This window comes from Perognathus longimembris, chromosome 3 (assembly GCF_023159225.1).
Source record: "Perognathus longimembris pacificus isolate PPM17 chromosome 3, ASM2315922v1, whole genome shotgun sequence".
NCBI classification, from domain to species: Eukaryota; Metazoa; Chordata; class Mammalia; order Rodentia; family Heteromyidae; genus Perognathus; species Perognathus longimembris.
The window spans coordinates 119408369-119422865 of record NC_063163.1 but is presented as its reverse complement, the minus strand read 5'-3'; the positions used below and the strand labels follow the sequence as shown (position 1 = coordinate 119422865).

The 14497-nt window shown below is 47.7% G+C and overlaps 1 long non-coding RNA gene across 1 annotated transcript in view; it reads left to right on the top strand.

The window, feature by feature from the left end:
• The window catches only part of LOC125349669, a 32826-nt gene extending 19635 nt beyond the window's left edge, over positions 1 to 13191 (top strand). The window contains exon 3 of the long non-coding RNA XR_007210553.1: positions 13038 to 13191. This is a non-coding gene — a long non-coding RNA (uncharacterized LOC125349669). The remainder of the gene's footprint in view (positions 1 to 13037) is intronic.
• Positions 13192 to 14497: the final 1306 nt, after the last annotated feature.

Below are 14497 nucleotides of genomic sequence, written 5' to 3'. Positions count from 1 at the left end.
TTTAACAGAAAAAAAGAGAAATTCTCTTCTACCTGATCATTAGAGGAAGGGTTAATCTGTTCTAGATTTTGCCTTCCTAAGACCTTTGGAATTTATTAGAGGATGCTGTCACTTGTCTTTTATTTTTTTGTCCTGCTGCACTTAAAATATGCTAGGGAGCCCCTCTTCAACTCAGCCATCTGTGCACTTGGCTGTTAGTGCCATAAAAACAACTGCATGAATTCTTTTATCCCATTCATACCCAAGGCTCTGGAGCAATATTTTATTGCCATTCTTTGATCATCTTAGTCTAACATTGTTTGCAGTATCTATTTCAAAGTCCTTACACCACCTTTCCTTTTAAATGTGTGTGTGTGTGTAAAAGAGAATGTATTTTACTGGACTCTTTGTTAGAGTTATTATGTTAATATAGTCATTATAATTATAGTATAAATGTATTAAAATAAAAAATAGTATGTTTCAGTCATTTAGAACCAGTGCTTAGGGAGTGCCATTGCTACTTGATCTCAGTTGTCAAGGAAGAAAGGAGCAAGGGCACCTTTGAAAGTCTGGCGAGCGATGGGCAGTGATCAAAGGAGAGCACCAGCTCTCACGGCTCAGGTGGCCACCGTACCTGGTGTCTGTGCAGGCTGACCTGGAGTCTGGGAACTGGATTCGCCATGGCTATGGACTCTTACAACTTAAAGGAACACCGGAGATCTAGCCCCTATACTGCAGTGAGGGGACAAAATTCTGGAAAGGTCATGATTTGAACAAAGCTAAACAGGAAGTCAATACCAGACCGAAGCCAGCAATGCGAAAACTTTCTTCCATGGGTATAAAGGGGGCAACCCCTGTCAGAGCTGTGGTTTGGAATTTTTTCCCCTACCCTTCTGTACATCGTCTTCCTCTGCCTTTGAGTGTTTAGATCGACACAATCCCATTTTTCAGTTTCCCCTTTGCTGTGTATTTGTTCAGGATCCATTTCTAAAAAGTGTTGCTAAGATCAATATCAAGAAGCTTTTCTTAAATGTTTTCTTCTAGCACTTTCATAGTTTCAGGCATTGCATTTAAGTCTTTGCTGTTTTGAGGTAGGGGTGTGTGTGTGTGTGTGTGTGTGTGTGTGTGTGTGTGAACAGTTGGGGATGAAAGTCCAATTTAATTCTCCTGCACGTAGATATGCAGTTTTTCTAACGTGCTTTCCCCTACGATATGTTCTTGCCACAGTTGTGGAATATCAAGTGACTATAAGGCATGGATTTGGAGGCTTTCTAGGCTGTTCTCTTGCTGTATATAGCTATACAGTTTATGACAGTACTGTACTTGTTTGATTACTGTAGTTTTGTAGTTTACTTCAAAATCAGAAAATGTAAGGTCTCTGACACTCATTTTGCTCAAATTGTTTTGGAGGGTTATTTTTTTCTTTTCTGTGAAGAATGGCATTGGGAGTTTGATAGATATTTCACAGAATCTATTTAGGACAGTATGGGTATTTTAACAGTTTCAAGTCTTCCAAGCCATCTATTTATCTTTTCTCTGATTTTTTAAGAGGGTAGACTTTGAGAATTCTCACCCTACCACAGGAGCAAAGGGGGAAGGAAAGTGGGAGAGAGGGGAAGAGAGAGAAGAAGGAAGAAAGGAAAGAAAGGAGAAAGGAAGAAGAAAAGAAAGGAAGGAAGATGGAAGCTAAGATAGTGAATACATAAATCTGCTTTATTACATAGATTATTTCACAGTAATGCATCTATTGAAACATCATGGTATCAGAATTCTTAATCATTACCTGCTCTTCAGGAGAGCTGAAAGGAAAGGAGAAATTATGAGCAGCCATATCCCTGGATCACACCCAGTTCCAAAGACTTTGGTGAGGATCTGGGCAAGTCCCAGAAATCCTCAGGACAAGGAGGGAGATCTGGCAAGGGTTGGTGCCGAGGCTGCTTTCTGAAACACTCATCTCGAATCTGGCCTCTGCCCCTTCTACCCTCCAGTCTAGTTTCTTCCCAAAGGACGCTGCTGCCTCCCTACACCCAACCCCTCCACACAGTACACAAGGCTCTGTGATTCACTTTGGGCCTCTTGTTTCCTGACTCAACAACTAATTCTCGATTAGGTCATTCATTGAGTAATATTCTTTCCACCTGTCCATCCATCAACCCATCCAGTGATTGGAACTACGGATACAAAGATTAAGGCACGGCATACTTAAGGAAGTCATGCAACAGCAACAGTAGTAACTGTGATCCGCCAGCGCTTGATTGCTGCATAATTCATATCCTTCCTTTCGTTGGCTTGTCTCATTCCCTAAGTCCTGCAGAAGAAGGACATAATCTGGAAGTTTCTCATGACTGCAGAATCCTATTCCAGAAGCACACCTGGACTGCCCGGTACAGATGGGGTGGAGTTGGGCATGACAAGTACCAGCATGCATTTGCCTGATGTCATGCAATGACTGAGAAGTTGTTTCTATTGTCTTCTGTGTGAAATACTGCTCTAATAAATTCCAAAGCCATTGTCCTATTGATTTTCCAGAGGAAGAGAGAGAGGAAAGCGAATTGCCTCATCCAAGGTCTTCCAAGGGAGGAAGCAGACCCGCCATGGGCTCCCCAAAGCAACCAAGCTCTTTCCTCTTCACTATGCAACCTGTAATCATTGCTACAGGGTGTGTGCCAGGTGGGGTGGAGCCAGAATCACCCCAGCCAGACTGGATCCCTACGGGACCTCAGACCACCCACCCCCCCCCCCCGGCCAGGAAGTGACAATTGAGCAGAATTGACAAACCATCTGGGGGAAAAAAGGAGAAAACAGCACCGGAAAGAGGCATTGGTTGAATGCAATTCAGCCAATCACACTTGCTGATCACGTAGTAGAGGAAATGCATACACGAAGGGAGATCTGTGATGTTTACACATGAGAACTTTCACTCGTGTATGTGTGTGTGTGTAAAATACTAGAGGAACAAGCTAGTGAGCACAGTATACATAAATCTCCACCTCATTTGGCAGCTTAAGCAAAGCCCTAGAAGCGAGTGGGTGACGGGGTCCTGCCTGGGTGACAAGCAAAGAAATTTGCTTAATGGCTCGGTTTCTTCCTCTTGAACCAGGCAGGGAATGGCTGGTGTCTGCCCACTCTGACAGGAAGTGGCAAGGCTCGGTTAATTTCTGTAAATGTTTTGAGCTCCTCCGAGGTGTGTGTTCTGTAAATAGGAGGTATTAATAGCAGGCCTTAGGAGGGAAACAAACCCGAACTGAGCTGCAGCCATTTTCTGGGAAGGAAACACAAACACGCGTGAAGGACGAAAGCGCATCCCGGATCCCTGGCACTGGCCCTTCTTCAAAACGCAGCCCGAGTCGCCCCAAAGAAGACGGGGCGAGGGCTCAGGCGCTAATCGCAAGAGGGGAAATTCGGGAAACTAGCTGGAGTGGCTAACATTTAATTTCCCAGCTGATGGCTATGATTAAGAGCCCGTCTGGCACAACGCATTTGGGAGGGGTGTGTGCAGGGGAGTGGGAATCTGGCAGAGGCAGAGGCGGGGTGGAAAGGCAAAGGAAGGGCATTGAGACACAGAGCGGGTGCCTTCCCGCGCCCTCGGCTAAGAGGGTTCGACGGGAACCCCTCTGCTGCAGCAGCGCGGCCCGTGGGCCGTGTGGCAGGAAGCCAGTGAGAGCCGTGCCTCTTTCTCAGGGCTCGCGTGCTAGCTCAGCGAGGCTTTGGTGAGGCCTGTGTCCTTCCAGGTCCAGAGAGGCCCTGAACAGCGAAGAAGAAAATCCAGGCCTGGGTTTGCACAGCCGTCTAGGAACACCCTTAAGGCTCCCACGTGAGTCCACGGAGCAGTTGCTGGAGAGGCGTGGCTGCGTACGTGGGGGTGGACAGTGGGGGTTCACTGAGGTCTGGAGGGACCGTGGACCTCATAGCCCACGTGTTCTTGTTCCTCCCTGAAGAGGAAGTTCAGAACAAGAAGTGGGGATGGGCGCCATCTTCAATGCAGTGGCTGTTCCACACCGTGGCCCCGGGCGAGCGGGGCTCAGGGGCCACTGAAGGGGCTCCCAGGTGTGCAGAGGGGAAGGCTTTGGGGGTCCCGCAGAGCCCTGCACGCCACGTCTCAAATGCAAGGGGTCTTCTGTGAACGCGTTCCAGGCAGAGAGTTCGTTGTATTTTATTTCTCATCTCCGACCAGCCTCGCCCTTGCTGGTCAAGCTTCTGAGTATCCTTGCAAATGGCTTCCTCGGGGGCAGAGGTACTGTCTGCTGTGGTTGTTCGCCCCTTCTGCACAGGGCTCGAGGCCCCCAGGGAAACCTCGTCAGTGACTCCATCTTCATCCGGGGCTCTGTGCATGCAGCTCACTGGAAACCAACTGCGCTGGACCAAGGGTGGGCTGGAATGTGAACAAGGCGGGACTCGGCCTCTCTGACGCTGGGCTCTTCTTCCCCACGGAGACTCTCGGAGGGGGATTTCACAGCCTGTTGTTGGCGTGTATCGGAGACATGTAGTTTGCTCTTCAGTGGGCGCAAACGAGTCTCTGATGGTCCTGCTAGGGTTCTGAGTCAGGAAAGGGAATCGGGCCACCAACAGAGGCTTTCCTTCCTCGTGGGCCGCAGGTCCGTGATGAACCTATGAATTGATGGCGAGATTGCCCATCCATCTCTGCCCGGCGTCCTGAGGACAGGGCAAGTCTGCCCCCTGCCCCTCCTCCAGCCATGGCTGTGTGTGCTCCAGGCGGGAGGTGTCTGGCTGGACCAGGACTGCAGGATGGAAAGCATCCATACTTCCTTCGGGTGTCCTGTCCCTGCCTGCCCCCCGCCTCGCCAGCGCCAGCCAGCACCCGTCCGGGCTCCCCAGGCGACGCCGTCATGCCATCTGCTCCCGGTGCCTCGCCATTGGGAAGAAGGCCCTGGTCCCCGATGACGTTTTCTTCTGTGATCTTTGAAGAGACTCTGAGCTGGGATGAATGGATTTGGGGGTTCTGACTGCACAGAGGTTTGTCTCTAACGGCGGCGGGGCTGTCGTTGGCAGGCATCTCTCAGATGGGGAGCGGGGGCTGGGAATTTCTTGGCTAGACTTCCTTCCCTTTCCCCAATATAAAGAAAAGAAAGGGAAAAAAGGGAGAATAACAAGTTCATGCAAGGCAAAAATCAACCTGGATTCTTTTTATTAGCCAGGGTGTCCAGGGATGTCAATAGTAACAACAAATAGTAACAATAAAAATGAATATTTTCATGTGCCAACAATGTGTCACGTTAGAAGCTGCTGACTGGCTTCTCCCCACTCTCGTGAGAAAGTGATAGCAAAAGCTCACGGTCCGTCAGGAATGGCAAATAGCATTAATCCCTGTCATTGTCGACCTTCTTCCTCTGAAGCAGGAATGATTCACCAAGTGTCCGTACACTCCTTTCAACTGAGGGTGAGGCTCGCTTCAGAATCCTTTGTTTATATTCCAGCTAGCTGCTACCAACCTCCATGAGTTGGCATAAGTGGCTTAATTGTTCAGCATTTTTCTTAAAAAGGCGACACCGGAGGTCTTCATGGCACAAGGAAGGAAGTTGTTGTGGGCATCAGGAGTCTGTCGCTTTCCCAGTCTTTTCTGCTTGTAAATCATTGAGATGAGACTCAAGACTCAACTTTCCACATACCCCACCCATTCTTGTCTTCCACCCCAAAATACCACACCGTAAGAAATGGGAGAGATGAACCATCCATGGGGTGATGTCTGGCCCATATTAAATGTTAGAAGTAAATCATTTCTGTGTGAGGGAAATACAGATATGAGTTTTTATTAGGGATTAATTCTGCCCCAGAACAGCATCTTAACCATCTGAAGGCCCCTTGAGGCAATAACCATTTGACCATATCGAAAACAAGAAATGATGTTCGCAGGACACTTGGAAACTTGATGTCCTTTTTTCCTGATCTTGAATTTGCCCCCAGTTCTGTCTACGGAGTGGAAACGATTAGAAACTCAGCCAGCATCAACTATTAATTCAAGTAATGGCTCAATGGAGTTTTCCTCTGTCCTTAGATGGACAAGATTATTTTGTACAGTAAGGAGCTTGTGATCTGTATTTGTGTTCCTCATCGTCAGAATGACAGGAATAGACGATTGGGTTGGCTTGACTAGAATCCACAGTCAGGGTCCACTTTCTACCCTAATTGATCTCTGCTGCCAATCCCCAGTGTTCGCATTTGGTTGCTCAGTCTACCCAAGATGGCGGCCACTGGAGTCAAGGTGGCTGGTGTGGTCCGTTTCCTGGGACTGCATGCAGTGTAACAGGGCTAGCTGACTGGGAAGCAGAGTGACAGGTAGGCGCTTCCAGGTTCCTCCAGCCACTGCCAAGGGGGTGGAGATCTGAGTGCTACTGCTGCTGTCGAAGACGCCTGACTTACCTCTATGTCAGCTCTCTATGCTAGGACTAATACTAACCAGATGGGGGAGACAATTGCTGAACGGCCTGTGGAGCATTCTGCAACCTGAAGCACTGGCTCACACAAGATGGAGACGCAGAGCATTCTGTTCTTTACCCCGTATACACAGCCTAAGGTTGGATTTTAGGGTGGAGTCGAGAAAGATCGGCCTGTAAAATGTGGAAGCCATATGGCCTTTGACCTCAGGCAAGAGGTGAAGGATTTTGCAGGCAAACCCTGAAGTCTGTTTCCCTGCACCCATCTGCACAGCATAGGCTGGGTTGCTTTATTCTTTAACATCTATTTTTGGCTGCGTTTATCTTGGTTAATATGACCTTTTCTTTTTTTTTTAATCTAGAAGAACAGGTTTCCTTCAGGATTTCCCACTATGAGGTGGACAACGACAATCTTCTTTCAGATAAAATGTTTAAGATAATTTTTAAGATTCCTTTTTTTTTTTTAATCCGAATTCACTCTGTACGTAAACATGGCGGGTCCCTTGCAGGCGAGCACGGCTGTGTTGATTATTCACAATGACCTTTGCTTTTTCCACAAGGAACCGGCCAGGTTGGCGGGAGGACAGGCCACGGCGTCGTGAGAGGCGCTGCGTGCGTGTTCTGCCTTCGTGGAATTCAAGGAAGGAATAGGCAAACCGTACAGGAACCTGTTTCAGGGCAATCCAGAGGGGATTTCACTGCAGGAGTCTCGTAAATGAATTCTTCCTTTGCTTGACATGCAACCTCTTCCTATGAATGTGAAACCACGCTCCCAGCCCCAAAGAGAGGAAAAGAGCGACACCAGCACCTAGTCAGGACGCCCTGGAGTTCCTGTCACGCAGGAGAAATGCGGGTGTTCCTCCCCTGCCTGCAGGCCACCCAGGCCCCCTCCCCCCCACCCCCGGCTGGGGTGGCCCGCCCAGCTCCCTTCTGCCAGGTTTATCGTTCACTTGGATGGCATCGCCATGGCTGAGCGCCAGGAGACATGGAGAGATAGGTTTCATAAGGCCCAGGGGGTGTGAAGACCGCAAGGATCTGCCCTTCCCCAAACTCGAGCGCCCGTGTCCCAGTCCCCCGTGGGAACAATGGCGAGGCGGCGGTTTGCAGGAGTCTCTTTCTCTACACGTGGAAGGAGCTCGCTCTCTGTCTTGCTCGCTGACAAGTTGCCTGGCCGCCTCATTTCAATGGAGGCAGCCAGCTTGCTTCAGCCTTGAGGTGTGAAAATGAGATAAAGTTTGGCAGGGTGAGGAGAGGGAAGCTGCGGAGATTTCTTGGAGCCTGATGACACACAGCAGCTCCGCGCACCGAGCGCAGACACCTTGTCACCCACCGCCCGGCCTCGGAGCGCAGTGACTCGGTCCACGCGGGGAGTCCGCCACCCTGCATGGCGCTGTTCTGTTATGGCGGTGCGAAGCAGTGTTGAGGACTTCCCGGATTTGGGAAAGGACCGAGCGGGTGTTCACCTCCCAGCTGTCTCGGGGTGTGTCTTACTGGTTCTACTACCATGGCAAGGCAGAGAATCACACACACACACACACACACACACACACACACACACACACTGAACATATGCACAAATGCATAAAACTATATGCATGCAAAAACCACTCATGCACAGATCATACCCATGTGTACGTGTGTACGCCCTGACAGGGCACGCGAGAGTGCATATGTGTACATGAACACACACCCACACACATGCACACACATAAAACATACATATCTATACAGACCACATCTTGGGACACATAGTTTTCCTCTGCACCTCAAAGAAATGATTTGAATTACTATTTTTTTTTTTTGCTCTCCCTTTTCTCTGTCCTGAAACTCGAATATGGGAAGCCAAAAAAGGGAACTATTAGGGAATATTAGCTTCTACAGTGCAAACATCACTGTCCTGAAAGAAAATGTTAATTTCCCCTAAATCAAATGTGGACATCTATGGGCTGCTACGGAGGATGCGTCGCTCTGGGAGAAGTTCTCTGCTTCAGAGAATGGCGACTGGGCTGGAATTTCTCCTCTGAGGAGCTGCGGGGCTTAGAATCCTAACAGGCTTGAGTTGGGTGGTTGAGAATTGTCCCAGTTTGTTTTCAAAGAGCTGGTCTGTCTAGAACAAACCCCAGGGCGGGGTAGAGAAGCTGGTTTCCGCTTGGTGGAATGCCTTCTTTTCTGCAGAAACCTGGCTCCCTGTTAGGCGGTCTGCAGCAATTCGGGCTCTGCTTACATCTGTCATGGGGCAGGATTTTAGTCTGATCTGTTGCTGGGGGTGGCGGTGGTGAGAGAGAGGAGCAACGTCTGTGGACACAAAGAACGGACAGAATGCACAGGCGAGGGGAATTTCCAGAGCTGGGTGCTTTATGGACTCTTCTGCACACTTGCTTCCCAAACAGGCACTGTAAATATCCTTTGTTCTATACCTGTGTTTTAAAAATTCCAGAAGAACATTCTGATTCGCCCCACAAGCAATCCCTCATTCCCCGCCTCCTCCTCCTCTCTCTCTCTCTTCCTCTCTCTCTTTCACACACACACACACACACACACACACACACGCACACCCTTTTAGCTGAAGTTTGAAGGATGATGAGATCTACACCCAGCATGCCTTGCCAGTCTGCACGGCGAAGGCGAAGATTAATGCAGGAGGCTGGAACAAGGCCTCCTGCCTACCGCAGCGCTGCGTGCTCGGCATGCAAGATGGAGCCCGGGGGAAAGGCCAAGAAAAGATGTCTGTGCTTGGCGTTTACACAAGTCTCCCTAGCAACTTGTCTGAATTTATTTTTCCCTTCGTGTGTGAGTTTCTTCCAGATCCTGAGAGAACTGGGAGTCGAGCCTCTAGCCGTCCCTACAACCCTTCTGCTAGGATTAAATTGTTGCGTTGATGAATGTGGATTTCTCTGGCACGGGCTTCTCTCCCCTGCCCCCCTCAGAGGGAGCTGGGATCCTTTGCTTTGTGATGGCTGGGAGCTTTCCAGAAAGCCACATCTCCATGGAGGGCGTGTGTGTGTGTGTGTGTGTGTGTGTGTGTGTGTGTGTGTGTGCGCGCACACACGCACGCGCGTGTGTCAGAGCCCACTGCCCATGACACGGTCATGTGGATTTCCTAGTGTGTGCTCCTGCATGGGCACATGTGCAAACATGCCTGCTTGTACAAAGAAGGGGGAAATGGCAGCAGAACTCTCCTCCTCTTGGCTCTCTTCGCTCTCTGCTTTGCTTTATTCCCTTCTTCTCCCTCCTCAGCCTTCCCTCCCCCAACACCCAAGGCCCAGGGATTCTGGCCTGAAGTCCAGCCCGTAGCTGTGTGACAGCAACTGACTAGGAGGGGGTTGGTATGTTGGGTTTCATGTGACTGGACCCCAACCCCGAATCCTTCAGTGGTTTTGCCTCACACTGCTCTGACTTGTGCCGCCTTTGGGGAGTAGCAGTGCTGCTTGTGTTGCTGCCACGGAGCCCTGGCTGAGCGGGGCTCTTCATGTTTCTCTACCCCCCGCCCTGTCCAGAGTCAAGGGGGAAAAAAGGGAAACCTAGCCAAAAAGCGCCAAGGTTGGATTCTGGCTGTTCTTCAAACAGATGTTGCTTGTCGTGCTGCTGTTGTTAAGCAGGCACCAAACTGTACTAAGCGGAAGTGTGTGTGTGTGTGTGTGTGTGTGTGTGTGTGTGTGTGTGTGCATGAGAGAGAGACAGAGATTGACAGAGACAGAGAGGAAGAGAAATAGAGAAAGGGAGAGGGAGAGAGAGGGAGAGCGAGAGAGAGAGAGAAACTAATAAAGGCTAGTACTTCTTTTCTTTCTGAACTTCAGTTTGGAGGAGACGATGCCAAGTTGTATTCTATTTGATCCTTTGTTGTTCAAAAAAAAAAAAAAAAGGAGAGAAATGAGTGGATGGGAAGGCCCCAGCAGGCCTGAGTTGGGCGAAGCTGACCTGAGGAACTGCGGAGAGACAGCTTTGTGCCGGTCCCTCTGGGTGCTCTCGGCCCTGGAGTCAGCGGAGGGCTTTCTGCTTCAGAAACAGTATCGTTTCTTGGGTTGGATGAGTGCTTCTTTTTCTAAGTTTCATGTGTAGGTTCTAGGCTCTTCTAGACCTTTCTTAGAGCAAGAATCCATGGTTACATAGAACCCTAAAGAAACGTCTGACACTTTCCATGTTGCACGTTTCCTTCTTTGCAGAGTTCAGGGGATTTCCTGTGTTCTTTTTTTTTTTTTTTTGGCCAGTCCTGGGCCTTGGACTCAGGGCCTGAGCACTGTCCCTGGCTTCCACTTGAGCCACAGCGCCACTTCTGGCCGTTTTCTGTATATGTGGTGCTGGGGAATCGAACCCAGGGCCTCATGTATACGAGGCAAGCACTCTTGCCACTAGGCCATATCCCCAGCCCGATTTCCTGTGTTCTTGCACCTCTACTTCCTAATCTAATCGTGGTCTGCTTTCTCGAGAGCAAACTGTAGCTCTGCACGGAAGAGCAAGTGCTCAAGCCCACAGAGACGGTTCCTGTAGCCTACGCTTCCCTTTATGTTAAAGAGATGACGGATATCGGACGTTTTAACATATACGTCACATGTTTCTAGGTCAGAATCGGAGCGTTATTGTTATCATGCTTCCCCCTGCATTATTAACAGTGGAGCTAGAGGGGAAGTTGTAGTCTGATCGCCTGGCCCCGTTGCATTTGTGAAAGGAGGAGAAATTGCCGTCGTGAGCAAACTCGTTTCTTTCCAAAGTGAAAATGGACTCCTTTGGCCAGCTGGACCGGAAACCACTTGTGACTGGCCGTCTTTCTCCTTTGTTTCGTCGGGTGGGTCCAAGGCAAATTTGCCTCTCATTTCTCATTCTTAAATTGTTGAGTCTGTTATACATCCCCTGCAAGTATACATATTAAGTAGGGTTAGATATTTTTAGGTACAAATATGGATCTATAAATCCAAGACCCAACCTCAGGGTGTCTTCTTTTTTTTGGTCATGGAATCTTATTTTTTTTCTGTCCAAGACATTTTCCGTGTTTTTGTTCTTCAATCAAAAGACACATGCGTTCCCTTGCCATTTTTTAATGGAAGTATCTTTTGAATGCAAGGAATCTAGGATGGAAAGATGACAGCCCAGTCCCTCACTCCCATTCTCCCTTCCAATCAAGTTGCTGGGCAAAGTGGTATTTCAACTACCGTAGCTCGCTTCTCTCCTGAGCGGTACGCCTTCCCCGAGAGACACTCCTGCAGGGCGGCCTGGACTCCTGAGTCAGTCCTTAGGTAACGAGAGCGCGGGATTCCGGACGCAGCAAACGACCAGGGGACTGGCAATCCTTAGGCGTGCCGCTCGGGTTGAGGCAGTTGGAATTTTTAGCAAAAAGCAGAGGGTGGGAGAAAAGGCTTCGGGAAAATTGAAAAACCATGGATGAGAAGAATCGAAAACTTTATGATGGCAGGTGTCTGAGAGAACATCAACAGATTTAAGCAAGGCAAGCTTCCTCCCTCTCTCCTTCCCTTCCCTTCCCTTCCCTTCCCTTCCCTTCCCTTCCCTTCCCTTCCCTTCCCTTCCCTCCTTCCTTCCCTCCTTCCTTCCTTCCTTCCTTCCTTCCTTCCTTCCTTCCTTCCTTCCTTCCTTCTCCTCTCCCCCTCCTCTTCCTCCTCCTCCTCCTCCTCCTCCCTCCCTCCCTCCCTCCTTTGTCTTTTCTGTTTGGGCTGTTTCTCTTGTTTCTTTCTTCTTCCTCTGTCTTTCTTCAGTCTTCCTCTCTTTCCTTCTTTGGACTTTTCCTTTTACTCCCCACTCCTCCCTTCATCCACAATCATCCAGTCGGATTGTCCCATCTCTTCAGGACAAAGGAGGTCCAGTGAGGTTTGGTGCAGGATGTCCGTCCTTACAAAAAAGAACAGAGGGCAGAATACCTCTCTTGTTGGTGTTGTTCCGCTGACATCACATGGATTTGGTGTTCATGAACATCGCCAGGTTACAAAAGTAGGTTATTGGCTTTTCTGCCACCCTCCAGTGCGTTTGCTTTCTGTTTGTGAGAGGGGTCAAGGCAGGGAAAGCAAAGCCCAGTTTAAAACACAGCCAGGGAAAGGAGCCAGGAGCTCCGGGTGGTAGAAGGGGGCAGACTCTGGAATGGCCAGGGTCGGATGATCCCATACGGGCTCCTCCTGGATCACAGCCTGATCAGAAGCCCCATCCGGAATCCTTCCAGTCAGAAACTTAGGGCTGTGGGCCAAAGACCAAGTGTCAGGCTGGGTGATCAGTACCTCACTCCCCGATCCAACCGTTCTTAATTGCTGATGGCCTATCTTGGATTCATGTTTAGAAAGTGAGTAGTTTGGTATAAAGTGTTGAAATTTGGGAGTATTATGAGACTACATATTCCTCTTTGTTGGTGGTGGTGTTTCTTTTCTGGTAAGAAACTTTCTCCAGGCCCGTCAGAGGCCAGGGAAAATGTGAAAGATACCAGTGCGTGGAACCATTTTATTACAGGCAGTTCTAGAAATGAAGTGGACGGGATACTTCCCAATATTTTTCCGGAAGTAGTTTTATTTCAAGTTTTTAATGTGCCTTTTAAAAAATTTGTTGTTCCTGTGGTTCACTTTCATTGTAAATTTACAAACTAAAAACTGGGTGACAAAAATATCCAACCAAAAAAAGATGCAAAGCAACTTGATCTACTTAAAATCTTATTTTAAATGTCTTATTTTCTAGACGTGGGTGAATGACTTGAAGATACTGCCAGTAACATGGATGCAGCTTTGAAAATAAGATTCAGAAGACATTAACTTTTTTCAGGTAATGGCATTTTTCTGCAATTTCCCCCAATTTTCTTTTGTTTTACTCAAGCATTAAAGTTTTTGAGGCACATGTGAATGGTTTAATTGCAAGTAACAATGTCTTTTTAAACTTAATTTCTAAAAATAGTGGTCAAAAGTGGTGATTAGAACAGTTGTGACATTCAATTCTGTGGAGTTTGGAAATGTTTTTTAAACTAATTCCATAACACTACTTGCTTCTTTTGACAGTAGTTTTAGGCAGAATTCATTAGAAACTAGCAGGTGCTGGCCTTAAACTCTGACTAGCTTGGATATATGAATTTTACAGAATTGGCTTTAGAGATTACCAAGTACTCCAAATAACATGGCTTATATAAATTTCAGAATGACATTATTGATATTTTAGCTTTAGTTCTTATTTGGTAATATGATACGGCACTTCCTAAGTCTCTTGAAATGCATGTCAGGTAGACAGGATTTGAACTTAGTTCTCTTCAGATACAGTTACCCAAGTGCTTTTTGCTGCTTGACAGTGTTTAATAATGTAAATGATATATTTGCTTCGTAAGTTCCCTTATCCTACTATTGCAATTGTTTGCAAGAATTCAGCTCATATTTTCCAACTTAAGTATTACGATAAAAAAAAACATGAAATCTTGTTTAATGAAGTAAAGCAACATTTCTTCTGTAAAGAATTCTGTTTGCATTCTCAACACAGAGAAGTTTCTTCAAGTGGATATTCAGGGGTTATTTAGTATTTCAGGGAAAATAGCTATCCCTAAACAAATCCTGCTGCTACCAGCTTTCCCTTTCTTCCTTTCCTTTCTCCTTTCCTCCTTTTCTTCCTCTCCCCCTTTTTGTTCCCTTTTCCCTCTCTTTTCCTTCTCTTTTTCTTCCCTCTACTTCAATTTCTTTCCCTTCTCTTCCTTTTCTGTTTTTCGTGCAACTCTTGCATGAGGTCAAGCATGGAATTTTCCACTGTGACATCATGTTGGAGCTCAAAAAGTCTGGGTATCTGATGGAGTTTTCATTTAGATTTCTGGATTAGGATGCTCCAACTGCAATAACAGGCAGTTCTCGTTATCTCGGGAGCCTGGATCTGTTTACTCCCTTAGATCTTAGCGCTTTTCTGTGCCTGTAGTATCTCGGCAGTACCAGTGCTCAAGGTGACCATCCTGAAATTCCTCTTGTCCCATTTCTTTGCAGAGTGATTAGAGGAAATTAAGAGGCTCGTGGCTTATTTTTAAATCCTTTATTTTATAAAAGTAAGTAAGATTAAGTAAAGACTACATGGAAGTTTCTGGCTTGCATGTTGTGCATTTCCACTTGCTGTTATTTCTCTGAATCTGGAAGCCAAGCCTCACAGAGCTACACATGAGTTTCGGCTTTGCTATC